Source organism: Oncorhynchus clarkii, chromosome 12 (genome assembly GCF_045791955.1).
Source record: "Oncorhynchus clarkii lewisi isolate Uvic-CL-2024 chromosome 12, UVic_Ocla_1.0, whole genome shotgun sequence".
Classification (NCBI taxonomy): Eukaryota; Metazoa; Chordata; class Actinopteri; order Salmoniformes; family Salmonidae; genus Oncorhynchus; species Oncorhynchus clarkii.
Window position 1 is genome coordinate 100,732,586 of NC_092158.1, and position 16,069 is coordinate 100,748,654.

At 36.5% G+C, this 16,069-nt stretch overlaps 1 protein-coding gene across 1 annotated transcript in view; it reads left to right on the forward strand.

Moving 5' to 3' along the window:
- Window positions 1-844: 844 nt before the first annotated feature.
- LOC139421752 (NLR family CARD domain-containing protein 3-like) overlaps window positions 845-16,069 on the forward strand; it is a 1,082,035-nt gene continuing 1,066,810 nt past the window's right edge. Inside the window, exons 1-2 of the mRNA XM_071172872.1 lie at window positions 845-912; window positions 1,340-1,496. The gene's annotated coding sequence lies outside the window, so the exon portion shown is untranslated. The remainder of the gene's footprint in view (window positions 913-1,339; window positions 1,497-16,069) is intronic.

Below are 16,069 nucleotides of genomic sequence, written 5' to 3' on the forward strand. Positions count from 1 at the left end.
ACAGTGGGTTAACTGGTCTAGGAACAGTGGCCCAACATTCTAACCACTTATGATCCTAGATCATAATGAATCAGATTACATGGTCAGGGGGGACCTGATCCTAGATCATAATGAATCAGATTACATGGTCAGGGGGGACCTTGTCCTAGATCATAATGAATCAGATTACATGGTCAGGGGGGACCTGATCCTAGATCATAATGAATCAGATTACATGGACAGGGGGGACCTGATCCTAGATTAGCACTTCCTGATCTGAGACACTGCCTGTATGAATGAGGAATGCCTAGTTAAAGTCTAGTTACAGCAAGTGTTTACTGCCATCTAGTGGAAGATACTAATAAAACACTTTATTATCATGGTGGGGAGACGGCTGAGTGCAGGATCCAAGGTGAGATGACAGAGCAGAAAACACTATATGGAGAGAAGTACAAATAAAGTATTTGTGAACAATAAAGGACAGAGTTAGAGAATAAATACCTGGAATGACATATCGTCATTATTTTACCCGACACCAGAGACGTCGGAAGGGATGTGAATTCTTCATATGAAAGTGAAAGTAAGGGTGTGGTCTACGCCTTTATAAAACAGCTGTTGAAACTGTAGCGCACATTTCTCTGGTTACTGTTATATAAAGTAAGGGTGTGGTCTACGCCTTTATAAAACAGCTGTTGAAACTGTAGCGCACATTTCTCTGGTTACTGTTATATATAGTGGAAGTAAGGTTGTGGTCTACGCATTTATAAACCAGCTGTTGAAACTGTAGCGCACATTTCTCTGGTTACTGTTATATAAAGTAAGGTTGTGGTATACGCCTTTATAAACCAGCTGTTGAAACCGTAGCGCACATTTCTCGGCAACATTAGAAGCAGGATAAATGTGTTGATTTGAAGGTCAGACGGACAGACTCTGGTAAGTCTAGGCTACATATAACTATTATAAAGTTAGGTCGTAGTCAGACATCCAATAGACAGAGTAGATTTGAGATATGATTCTTTATCATGCTGAACAACCTGGACCCGGTTTCCACGATGGAATTTAGGCGTAACGTTGGGAACGCATGATAAGTGTGCAAACGATAATTAACAGAATACAAATTGGAGTTTAGCTATTTTACCAATAAAATTGTGCGTAAGCTCGTTTACATGGGTTTACCCTCCACTACATCCCCGTTGATGCGGTGTGTAGCGTAGAGTGCATAGTCATTGAATTTTATTTCACTTATATTTCACTAGGTCAGTCAGAACAAATTCTTATTAACATTGACGACCTACCCCGGCCAAACCTTGACGAGACTGGGCCAATTGTGCTCCACCCTATGGGACTCCCAATCATGCAGCCTGGATTCTAACCAGGTCCTGCATTGACGCAGGAGGCCGGACTCTGCACCACTCGGGAGGAGTGAGCTGAAACAGAAAGTCAAGTTGTTATTTTGTACAGGATCCATGGTGAGACAACAGAGCAGAAAACACTACATGGAGATGACTGACAAATAGGTAAGTATTTCTGAACAATAATCTATTCTAAAGGACAGAGTAAGATAATTAATACCTGTAATGAGACATTACTAGATAGTAGAACTGCTACTTGAGCTGAGTTGCTGACAGACAGCAGTTTTCAAAGTGTAAACTAATCAGTAGTCCTACATGTTATCAGTAACACGTCTGGTAAAGATGGTGGAGGAGCTTTTCAATGATATGGTTTTATGTTTATCTCAGGGTTTCTCCATCCTTTTGATCTTACCAGCACTTACACACCTGATTCAACTAATCATCACATATTTTAAGACAGTTTAATATTTGAGGCATACAAATGAACATTCTCAAATTAAAACCTTTTTGTTTTGGTAGACCTGTTAACAATTATTAAAGGCCTACAGTAATTCACATTTTGAAGAGAAAAAAACACAATTTAACCTGGTTTCGAGTAAATTATAAGTTTAGCTAAAATAATGTAAGAGAGATGTCTCGAAGAAGGACTATAAAAAAATTGTAAGCAAGATGCGGAACAATGTCATGATTTCTGCTGTCGCATGAAGCTGACTGTTAGCGCCACCCTCTGGTTACTGTTGTTATGTTAAGGGGTGACGCCTTGACTGCAGTTGGAACTGACATTAATAAGAAAGTATCTGGATACGGCCATTTTGAGATGACAGAGCAGCTCTTAGTTTAATCTCTATACTGCAACACAGTTTCACAGTAAAGTGAGTATCTCAGGTTAATAATCTAGAATAAAGTAGAGGGAACATGTGGAATACAGTAAACTAGTGTCTGAGTGCTGCTGAGTCATTCTTCTGTCTTTCAGGTTAATGATCTAGAATAAAGTAGAGGGGACATGTGGAATACAGTAAACTAGTGTCTGAGTGCTGCTGAGTCAGACATCTCTAATTTAAACAGACATCTCCAGCTTAAACAGACATCTCCAGCTTAAACAGACATCTCCAATGTAAACAGACATCTCCAGCTTAAACAGACATCTCCAGTTTAAACAGAAATCTCCAGCTTAAACAGACATATCCAGCTTAAACAGACATCTCCATCTTAAATAGACATCTCCAGTTTAAACAGACATCTCCAGTTTAAACAGACATCTCCAGTTTAAACAGACAGATGTTGATGGGGATGTGTTTATTATGTTCATTACATTTCAACAGACCATTGTAGTCTAAGGGTTAAAAATGAGGTTGACCTGGTCTCAAAAATCCCCCAAAGGCTCCTTTAAAGGTGGATCAGTTTAGCCTTTTAGATCATAAGGACCTGATCCAAAATCATAATGATTCAGATTACATGGAGAGGAGGACCTGATCCTAGATCATATTGAATCAGATTACATGGAGAGGGGGGAGCTGATCCTAGTTCATAATTAATCAGATTACATGGAGAGGGGGGACCTGATCCAAGATCATAATGAACCAGATTACATGGAGAGGGGGGACCTGATCCAAGATCATAATGAATCAGATTACATGGAGAGGAGGATCTGATCCTAGATCATAATGAATCAGATTACATGGAGAGGAGGACCTGATCCTAGATCATATTGAATCAGATTACATGCAGAGGGTGACCTGATCCTACATCATAATTAATCAGATTACATGGAGAGGGGGGACCTGATCCTAGATCATAATGAATCAGATTACATAGACAGTGGGACCTGATCCTAGATCATAATGAATCAGATTACATGGAGAGGGGGGACCTGATCCTAGATCATAATGAATCAGCTTACATGGAGAGGGGAGACCTGATCCTAGATCATTATGAATCAGATTACATGCAGATGGTGACCTGATCCTAGATCATTATGAATCAGATTACATGGAGAGGGAGACCTGATCCTAGATCATAATGAATCAGATTACATGCAGATGGTGACCTGATCCTAGATCATAATGAATCAGATTACATGCAGATGGTGACCTGATCCTAGATCATTATGAATCAGATTACATGGAGAGGGGGGAACTGATCCTATATCAGCTCTGAGACACTGCCTTTATGATTATATGCCCCATAGTCACCAGGACCAAGAGACCAAACTGACCATATTTACATCTCAAGGTATTCCGGACAATAGCTCATTTGCTGCTTAAGGTCTTATTCGGGATAAACTGTTTACATACACCATTGATATCCCATTTCATGAGTATCCCAGTACCCATGAATAAACTGAATATTACTCTTTTAAATTCATATGGGTTAAATGGAATATTAATTGAAATCTGGACACTGACTGTAGACCTATCAACTAATATAATATGAACTGAAATCTGGACACTGACTGTAGACCTATACTCTAATATAATATGAACTGAAATCTGGACACTGACTGTAGACCTATACTCTAATATAATATGAACTGAAATCTGGACACTGACTGTAGACCTATACTCTAATATAATATGAACTGAAATCTGGACACTGACTGTAGACCTATCAACTAATATAATATGAACTGAAATCTGGACACTGACTGTAGACCTATCAACTAATATAATATGAACTGAAATCTGGACAATGACTGTAGACCTATCAACTAATATAATATGAACTGAAATCTGGACACTGACTGTAGACCTATCAACTAATATAATATGAACTGAAATCTGGACACTGACTGTAGACCTATACTCTAATATAATATGAACTGAAATCTGGACACTGACTGTAGACCTATCAACTAATATAATATGAACTGAAATCTGGACACTGACTGTAGGCCTATCAACTAATATAATATGAACTGAAATCTGGACACTGACTGTAGACCTATCAACTAATATAATATGAACTGAAATCTGGACACTGACTGTAGACCTATACTCTAATATAATATGAACTGAAATCTGGACACTGACTGTAGACCTATCAACTAATATAATATGAACTGAAATCTGGACACTGACTGTAGGCCTATCAACTAATATAATATGAACTGAAATCTGGACACTGACTGTAGGCCTATCAACTAATATAATATGAACTGAAATCTGGACACTGACTGTAGACCTATCAACTAATATAATATGAACTGAAATCTGGACACTGACTGTAGACCTATACTCTAATATAATATGAACTGAAATCTGGACACTGACTGTAGACCTATACTCTAATATAATATGAACTGAAATCTGGACACTGACTGTAGACCTATACTCTAATATAATATGAACTGAAATCTGGACACTGACTGTAGACCTATACTCTAATATAATATGAACTGAAATCTGGACACTGACTGTAGACCTATCAACTAATATAATATGAACTGAAATCTGGACACTGACTGTAGACCTATCAACTAATATAATATGAACTGAAATCTGGACACTGACTGTAGACCTATCAACTAATATAATATGAACTGAAATCTGGACACTGACTGTAGACCTATCAACTAATATAATATGAACTGAAATCTGGACACTGACTGTAGACCTATCAACTAATATAATATGAACTGAAATCTGGACACTGACTGTAGACCTATACTCTAATATAATATGAACTGAAATCTGGACACTGACTGTAGACCTATACTCTAATATAATATGAACTGAAATCTGGACACTGACTGTAGACCTATCAACTAATATAATATGAACTGAAATCTGGACACTGACTGTAGACCTATCAACTAATATAATATGAACTGAAATCTGGACACTGACTGTAGACCTATACTCTAATATAATATGAACTGAAATCTGGACACTGACTGTAGGCTTATAATATAATATAATATGAACTGAAATCTGGACACTGACTGTAGACCTATAATCTAATATAATATGAACTGAAATCTGGACACTGACTGTAGACCTATCAACTAATATAATATGAACTGAAATCTGGACACTGACTGTAGGCTTATAATATAATATAATATGAACTGAAATCTGGACACTGACTGTAGACCTATCAACTAATATAATATGAACTGAAATCTGGACACTGACTGTAGACCTATCAACTAATATAATATGAACTGAAATCTGGACACTGACTGTAGACCTATACTCTAATATAATATGAACTGAAATCTGGACACTGACTGTAGACCTATCAACTAATATAATATGAACTGAAATCTGGACACTGACTGTAGACCTATCAACTAATATAATATGAACTGAAATCTGGACACTGACTGTAGGCTTATAATATAATATAATATGAACTGAAATCTGGACACTGACTGTAGACCTATCAACTAATATAATATGAACTGAAATCTGGACACTGACTGTAGACCTATCAACTAATAATATGAACTGAAATCTGGACACTGACTGTAGACCTATCAACTAATATAATATGAACTGAAATCTGGACACTGACTGTAGACCTATACTCTAATATAATATGAACTGAAATCTGGACACTGACTGTAGACCTATCAACTAATATAATATGAACTGAAATCTGGACACTGACTGTAGACCTATCAACTAATATAATATGAACTGAAATCTGGACACTGACTGTAGACCTATACTCTAATATAATATGAACTGAAATCTGGACACTGACTGTAGACCTATCAACTAATATAATATGAACTGAAATCTGGACACTGACTGTAGGCCTATCAACTAATATAATATGAACTGAAATCTGGACACTGACTGTAGGCCTATCAACTAATATAATATGAACTGAAATCTGGACACTGACTGTAGACCTATCAACTAATATAATATGAACTGAAATCTGGACACTGACTGTAGACCTATACTCTAATATAATATGAACTGAAATCTGGACACTGACTGTAGACCTATACTCTAATATAATATGAACTGAAATCTGGACACTGACTGTAGACCTATACTCTAATATAATATGAACTGAAATCTGGACACTGACTGTAGACCTATACTCTAATATAATATGAACTGAAATCTGGACACTGACTGTAGACCTATCAACTAATATAATATGAACTGAAATCTGGACACTGACTGTAGACCTATCAACTAATATAATATGAACTGAAATCTGGACACTGACTGTAGACCTATCAACTAATATAATATGAACTGAAATCTGGACACTGACTGTAGACCTATCAACTAATATAATATGAACTGAAATCTGGACACTGACTGTAGACCTATCAACTAATATAATATGAACTGAAATCTGGACACTGACTGTAGACCTATACTCTAATATAATATGAACTGAAATCTGGACACTGACTGTAGACCTATACTCTAATATAATATGAACTGAAATCTGGACACTGACTGTAGACCTATCAACTAATATAATATGAACTGAAATCTGGACACTGACTGTAGACCTATCAACTAATATAATATGAACTGAAATCTGGACACTGACTGTAGACCTATACTCTAATATAATATGAACTGAAATCTGGACACTGACTGTAGGCTTATAATATAATATAATATGAACTGAAATCTGGACACTGACTGTAGACCTATAATCTAATATAATATGAACTGAAATCTGGACACTGACTGTAGACCTATCAACTAATATAATATGAACTGAAATCTGGACACTGACTGTAGGCTTATAATATAATATAATATGAACTGAAATCTGGACACTGACTGTAGACCTATCAACTAATATAATATGAACTGAAATCTGGACACTGACTGTAGACCTATCAACTAATATAATATGAACTGAAATCTGGACACTGACTGTAGACCTATACTCTAATATAATATGAACTGAAATCTGGACACTGACTGTAGACCTATCAACTAATATAATATGAACTGAAATCTGGACACTGACTGTAGACCTATCAACTAATATAATATGAACTGAAATCTGGACACTGACTGTAGGCTTATAATATAATATAATATGAACTGAAATCTGGACACTGACTGTAGACCTATCAACTAATATAATATGAACTGAAATCTGGACACTGACTGTAGACCTATCAACTAATAATATGAACTGAAATCTGGACACTGACTGTAGACCTATCAACTAATATAATATGAACTGAAATCTGGACACTGACTGTAGACCTATACTCTAATATAATATGAACTGAAATCTGGACACTGACTGTAGACCTATCAACTAATATAATATGAACTGAAATCTGGACACTGACTGTAGACCTATCAACTAATATAATATGAACTGAAATCTGGACACTGACTGTAGGCTTATAATATAATATAATATGAACTGAAATCTGGACACTGACTGTAGACCTATCAACTAATATAATATGAACTGAAATCTGGACACTGACTGTAGACCTATCAACTAATATAATATGAACTGAAATCTGGACACTGACTGTAGACCTATACTCTAATATAATATGAACTGAAATCTGGACACTGACTGTAGACCTATACTCTAATATATTATGAACTGAAATCTGGACACTGACTGTAGACCTATCAACTAATATAATATGAACTGACATCTGGACACTGACTGTAGACCTATCAACTAATATAATATGAACTGAAATCTGGACACTGACTGTAGACCTATACTCTAATATAATATGAACTGAAATCTGGACACTGACTGTAGGCTTATAATATAATATAATATGAACTGAAATCTGGACACTGACTGTAGACCTATACTCTAATATAATATGAACTGAAATCTGGACACTGACTGTAGACCTATACTCTAATATAATATGAACTGAAATCTGGACACTGACTGTAGGCTTATAATATAATATAATATGAACTGAAATCTGGACACTGACTGTAGACCTATCAACTAATATAATATGAACTGAAATCTGGACACTGACTGTAGACCTATCAACTAATATAATATGAACTGAAATCTGGACACTGACTGTAGGCTTATAATATAATATAATATGAACTGAAATCTGGACACTGACTGTAGACCTATCAACTAATATAATATGAACTGAAATCTGGACACTGACTGTAGACCTATCAACTAATATAATATGAACTGAAATCTGGACACTGACTGTAGGCTTATAATATAATATAATATGAACTGAAATCTGGACACTGACTGTAGACCTATCAACTAATATAATATGAACTGAAATCTGGACACTGACTGTAGACCTATCAACTAATATAATATGAACTGAAATCTGGACACTGACTGTAGACCTATCAACTAATATAATATGAACTGAAATCTGGACACTGACTGTAGACCTATCAACTAATATAATATGAACTGAAATCTGGACACTGACTGTAGACCTATCAACTAATATAATATGAACTGAAATCTGGACACTGACTGTAGACCTATCAACTAATATAATATGAACTGAAATCTGGACACTGACTGTAGACCTATACTCTAATATAATATGAACTGAAATCTGGACACTGACTGTAGACCTATCAACTAATATAATATGAACTGAAATCTGGACACTGACTGTAGACCTATACTCTAATATAATATGAACTGAAATCTGGACACTGACTGTAGACCTATCAACTAATATAATATGAACTGCAGAATCATGCATTTCTTGTCATTTAAATGAAACAACACATGTTAATTTAGTCCGGGGAACAGGGGTGGAGAAATATGATTTATTTCATTATCTCTTTGAGATATTGTGAATGAGAGTGTAAGGTGTTATCTTTGACACTGATGCAAGCTTATTTCATTATCTCTTTGAGATATTGTGAATGAGAGTGTAAGGTGTTATCTTTGACACTGATGCAAGCAGACGGTATTTTCAACCTGATCAGAAACGTGTTTCATTGTTTCTCAGCTTTTCTGTTCCTTCAAACCGTTCAGACTGATGACATATGGACATGTTACACAGGACCAATCTTTCCACTGTTCTGGAGTTATTGCGCTTTCTCCCCGGTCCCGAAACTAAATGGTCAACTTTACCGGTGTTAACTAGTAGATTACTAATGCATTCATTCTCTCAATGTAAAACATTATTCTGGAGAGAACTACTGTATTTAGTCTGTCAATGTAAAACATTATTCTGGAGAGAACTACTTTATTTAGTCTGTCAATGTAAAACATTATTCTGGAGAGAACTACTTTATTTAGTCTGTCAGTAAAACATTATTCTGGAGAGAACTACTTTATTTAGTCTATCAATGTAAAACATTATTCTGGAGAGAACTACTTTATTTAGTCTGTCAGTAAAACATTATTCTGGAGAGAACTACTTTATTTAGTCTATCATTATTCTGGAGAGAACTACTTTATTTAGTCTATCATTATTCTGGAGAGAACTACTTTATTTAGTCTGTCAGTAAAACATTATTCTGGAGAGAACTACTTTATTTAGTCTGTCAATGTAAAACATTATTCTGGAGAGAACTACTTTATTTAGTCTGTCAATGTAAAACATTATTCTGGAGAGAACTACTTTATTTAGTCTATCATTATTCTGGAGAGAACTACTTTATTTAGTCTGTCATTATTCTGGAGAGAACAACTTTATTTAGTCTATCATTATTCTGGAGAGAACTACTTTATTTAGTCTATCATTATTCTGGAGAGAACTACTTTATTTAGTCTATCATTATTCTGGAGAGAACTAGTTTATTTAGTCTATCATTATTCTGGAGAGAACTACTTTATTTAGTCTTCTGGGGCAACAAGTTATGTCCTAGGAGAAGCTGCATGTATCAACTATAATTGACAAACAAATGACCTTCCAAATGTAGAAAATTATAATCAGAAATGTATCTAAATTAGTGGTAAAAGTAGCCAGTCGGCTCCACGGTCCAGTACAGAGTATCAGATAAATACATTACTACAGTGGATCAAACTACACAGGTAGCCTACTTTATGAAGTGATTTCTTTTGAGAATCAGATGAGAACATCCTCACACAACACATATAACATGTGAAACAGCCTGAGCAGACAGCAGAAACAACAGTACATGGGATAAGATGTGATGAGAACATCACACAACACATATAACATGTGAAACAGCCTGAGCAGACAGCAGAAACAACAGTACATGGGATAAGATGTGATGAGAACATCACACAACACATATAACATGTGAAACAGCCTGAGCAGACAGCAGAAACAACAGTACATGGGATAAGATGTGATGAGAACATCACACAACACATATAACATGTGAAACAGCCTGAGCAGACAGCAGAAACAACAGTACATGGGATAAGATGTGATGAGAACATCAAACAACACATATAACATGTGAAACAGCCTGAGCAGACAGCAGAAACAACAGTACATGGGATAAGATGTGTACATGCATCAATTTAAAAACAGAATATTTGAGTATCCTGAATAATAAAGGGATATTTGTGGGCATGTAAACGCGGTCACTGTTGTTGGAATGTCTAGCTACAGCAGGTGTTTACTGCCATCTAGTGGAGGATAACGAGAATACAGACAGACACAAATGTCAGGTTGAATAGCCTTGTTCAAGCATTGTACAAGTCTCTACACACGGAGTCCGGGGAACAGCCCAGCTAGTCGATTACCTATCAACTAGACTCCGTAACAAGCAGTTTCCAAAGTAGCCCTGTATGTTATAAAGGTGGGCTATTTAGATTGTCATTATGGAGACACCTATTTTACAACCCTTTCTCCATAAATCATATTAACGCTCTAGAACTGTTGCGCATCAATAAATAAGGTGACAAAACACAGGAAAACTACTTTAGGTTCTCTAGAGATAAGGTGACAAAGCACAGGAAACCTACTTTAGGGGCTCTATAGATAAGGTGACAAAGCACAGGACAACTACCATAGGGGCTCTAGAGATAAGGTGACAAAGCACAGGAAACCTACTTTAGGGGCTCTATAGATAAGGTGACAAAGCACAGGACAACTACTATAGGGGCTCTAGAGATAAGGTGACAAAGCACAGGAAACCTACTTTAGGGGCTCTATAGATAAGGTGACAAAGCACAGGACAACTACTTTAGGGGCTCTATAGATAAGGTGACAAAGCACAGGAAAACTACTTTAGGTGCTCTAGAGCGTGTTAGATAAATTCACTCGGAGGTGGTTTAAACTACGTTTTAATGTGATGGAAAACCATATCATGTGGAGGGTTTTCTCATGCTCAGTTCCTGGGTCTTGTTTTTTCTCATGCTCAGTTCCTGGGTCTTGTTTTTTCTCATGCTCAGTTCCTGGGTCTTGTTTTTTCTCATGCTCAGTTCCTGGGTCTTGTTTTTTCTCATGCTCAGTTCTTGTGTCTTGTTTTTTCTCATGCTCAGTTCCTGGGTCTTGTTTTTTCTCATGCTCAGTTCTTGTGTCTTGTTTTTTCTCATGCTCAGTTCCTGGGTCTTGTTTTTTCTCATGCTCAGTTCCTGGGTCGTGTTTTTTCTCATGCTCAGTTCTTGGGTCTTGTTTTTTCTCATGCTCAGTTCCTGGGTCTTGTTTTTTCTCATGCTCAGTTCCTGGGTCTTGTTTTTTCTCATGCTCAGTTCCTGGGTCTTGTTTTTTCTCATGCTTAGTTCCTGGGTCGTGTTTTTTCTCATGCTCAGTTCCTGGGTCTTGTTTTTTCTCATGCTCAGTTCCTGGGTCTTGTTTTTTCTCATGCTCAGTTCTTGTGTCTTGTTTTTACTCATGCTCAGTTCTTGTGTCTTGTTTTTTCTCATGCTCAGTTCTTGTGTCTTGTTTTTACTCATGCTCAGTTCTTGTGTCTTGTTTTTTCTCATGCTCAGTTCTTGTGTCTTGTTTTTACTCATGCTCAGTTCTTGTGTCTTGTTTTTTCTCATGCTCAGTTCTTGTGTCTTGTTTTTTCTCATGCTCAGTTCTTGTGTCTTGTTTTTACTCATGCTCAGTTCTTGTCTTGTTCTTTCTCATGCTCAGTTCTTGTGTCTTGTTTTTTCTCATGCTCAGTTCTTGTGTCTTGTTTTTTCTCATGCTCAGTTCTTGTGTCTTGTTTTTACTCATGCTCAGTTCCTGTGTCTTGTTTTTTCTCATGCTCAGTTATTGGGTCTCTGGAGTGGAAATTTGAAATGAAAGTTCTGGAACTCCATCATGTGCTTCTGTTATGAGAAAAACTACACAATGAAACTGACATTACTTGTGGAGAATGATACATCTGTTGGCAGTCAAATAGCCTATTCATCTTTATGCCTATCTAGGCTACTGTAGGCTACCATTTTATACTATAAATATGTAGAAATGACTGGTGTCGTTGCAAATCATTTTGCGCCACCTGGAGCTGGCAAACGTATTTAATGAACAGCCTATAAATTCAGTTTATTGTTGTTGTAGCCTTGTGTTATTATGCAACTATTAATGTCCATGTTTAGTTAATTCAGGAGGAAGTTATCAAGTGTGAACATGGTAACAGTTCTATCTCAATGGCTGATCAGATGTTAGAATGCATTAGATTGAAGGTAACAGTTCTATCTCAATGGCTGATCAGATGTTAGAATGCATTAGATTGAAGGTAACAGTTCTATCTCAATGGCTGATCAGATGTTAGAATGCATTAGATTGAAGGTAACAGTCAGATTAGGCATCAGGTAATAAAACACTGGCTGTTGTTGACAAGCATCGACTTGTTCAGTTCATAACCACAGTATTAATATTAGATTCATAGACCTGTTCCAATCATTACCATAGTATTAATATTAGATTCAAAGATCTGTTCAGTTCATTAGTATTAATATTAGATTCAAAGACCTGTTCAGTTAATTACCACAGTATTAATATTAGATCCATAGACCTGTTCAGTTCATTACCATAGTATTAATATTAGATTCATAGACCTGTTCAGTTCATTACCATAGTATTAATGTTAGATTCATAGACCTGTTCAGTTCATTACCATAGTATTAATATTAGATTCATAGACCTGTTCAGTTCATTAGTATTAATATTAGATTCATAGACCTGTTCAGTTCATTAGTATTAATATTAGATTCATAGACCTGTTCAGTTCATTAGTATTAATATTAGATTTATAGACCTGTTCAGTTCATTACCATAGTGTTAATATTAGATTCATAGACCTGTTCAGTTCATTACCATAGTATTAATATTAGATTCATAGACCTGTTCAGTTCATTAGTATTAATATTAGATTCATAGACCTGTTCAGTTCATTACCATAGTATTAATATTAGATTCATAGACCTGTTCAGTTCATTAGTATTAATATTAGATTCATAGACCTGTTCATTTCATTAGTATTAATATTAGATTCATAGACCTTTTCAGTTCATTAGTATAGTATTAATATTAGACCTGTTCAGTTCATTACCATAGTATTAATATTAGATTCATAGACCTGTTCAGTTCATAACCATAGTATTAATATTAGATTAATTGATTGAAATTATGACCATCCTCAGTAGCCTATTGCAGCAGGCTACTGGGCAACAGAAGCACTTCTTACCTCAACATCTCCTTGCTATTCATGTTAAATAAATTAATCTGTCAATTTGTACTAAGCAAGCTGCTAAATCATCTTGACCAGTAGGTTATCTGAATTTTTGTTTTATTTTATTTAACTAGGCAAGTCAGTTAATAACAAATTCGTATTTACAATGACGGCCTACTGGGGAACAGTGTGCTAACTGCCTTGTTCAGTGGCAGAACGACAGATTTTTACCTTGTCAGCTCTCTGATTCAATCCTGCAACCTTTCGGTTACTGCCCCAACACTCTAACCACTAGGCTACCTGCCACCCCAACACTCTAACCACTAGGCTACCTGCCGCCCCAACACTAACCACTAGGCTACCTGCCTCCCCAACACTCTAACCACTAGGCTACCTGCCTCCCCAACACTCTAACCACTAGGCTACCTGCCTCCCCAACCCTCTAACCACTAGGCTACCTGCCTCCTCTACACTCTAACCACTAGGCTACCTGCCACCCCAACGCTCTAACCACTAGGCTACCTGCCGCCCTAACGCTCTAACCACTAGGCTACCTGCCGCCACAACGCTCTAACCACTAGGCTACCTGTCGCCCCAACGCTCTAACCACTAGGCTACCTGCTGCCCCAACGCTCTAACCACTAGGCTACCTGCCGCCCCAACGCTCTAACCACTAGGCTACCTGCTGCCCCAACGCTCTAACCACTAGGCTACCTGCCGCCCCAACGCTCTAACCACTAGGCTACCTGCTGCCCCAACTCTCTAACCATTAGGCTACCTGCTGCCCCAACTCTCTAACCACTAGGCTACCTGCCGCCCCAAAATAAGATGTAGGCCTATCAGGGGCTATTAGTTAGTTTTCAGGTCTTGTGGGCGGGTTTTCAGTGGTCATTGGAACAAAGTAACTACAATAAATAACCAGTTTGGATGTGTTTGTTAGTAAACTGTTTTATTTATAAGAGATAATGAATCAAATAATTAGTTGTCACTGTGTTAACCACAACCAACCTGTTGGATCTCTGTTTAGTTGTCACTGTGTTAACCACAACCAACATGTTGGATCTCTGTTTAGTTGTCACTGTGTTAACCACAACCAACATGTTGGATCTCTGTTTAGTTGTCACTGTGTTAACCACAACCAACATGTTGGATCTCTGTTTAGTTGTCACTGTGTTAACCACAACCAACATGTTGGATCTCTGTTTAGTTGTCACTGTGTTAACCACAACCAACATGTTGGATCTCTGTTTAGTTGTCACTGTGTTAACCACAACCAACATGTTGGATCTCTGTTTAGTTGTCACTGTGTTAACCACAACCAACATGTTGGATCTCTGTTTAGGGGTCAGTGCTCTAAAATGAGTCTCTCTGGGGAGAGAGAGGAGGTGGGCCCTGACTCTAAAATGAGTCTCTCTGGGGGACATGTAACCAAATCTAAGAGGTGAGATGACAGTATTATTTAAGAATTTACATTCTAAATAGTTTTTTAATCAGAAATGATTTCTTATGGTTACATTATATATACCTGTTCTGTATTTCAGATGTGTATGAAAATGTGTTTTTATGCTAAATGCTATTTATCCATTATTTAACAGGAATGTTGGTATCCTGTATATTAGACTGTGATATGTGGTTGTCTCACCTAGATATCTATATATCCATTATTTAACAGGAATGTTGGTATCCTGTATATCTGACTGTGATATGTGGTTGTCTCACCTAGATATCTATATATCCATTATTTAACAGGAATGTTGGTATCCTGTATATTAGACTGTGATATGTGGTTGTCTCACCTAGATATCTATATATCCATTATTTAACAGGAAGGTTGGTATCCTGTATATTAGACTGTGATATGTGGTTGTCTCACCTAGATATCTATTTATCCATTATTTATCAGGAATGGAATGTTGATATCCTGTATATCTGACTGTGATATGTGGTTGTCTCACCTAGATATCTATTTATCCATTATTTAACAGGAATGTTGGTATCCTGTATATTAGACTGTGATATGTGGTGGTCTCACCTAGATATCTATATATCCATTATTTAACAGGAATGGAATGTTGATATCCTGTATATCTGACTGTGATATGTGGTTGTCTCACCTAGATATCTATATATCCATTATTTAACAGGAATGTTGGTTTCCTGTATATTTGACTGTGATATGTGGTTGTCTCACCTAGATATCTATATATCCATTATTTAACAGGAATGTTG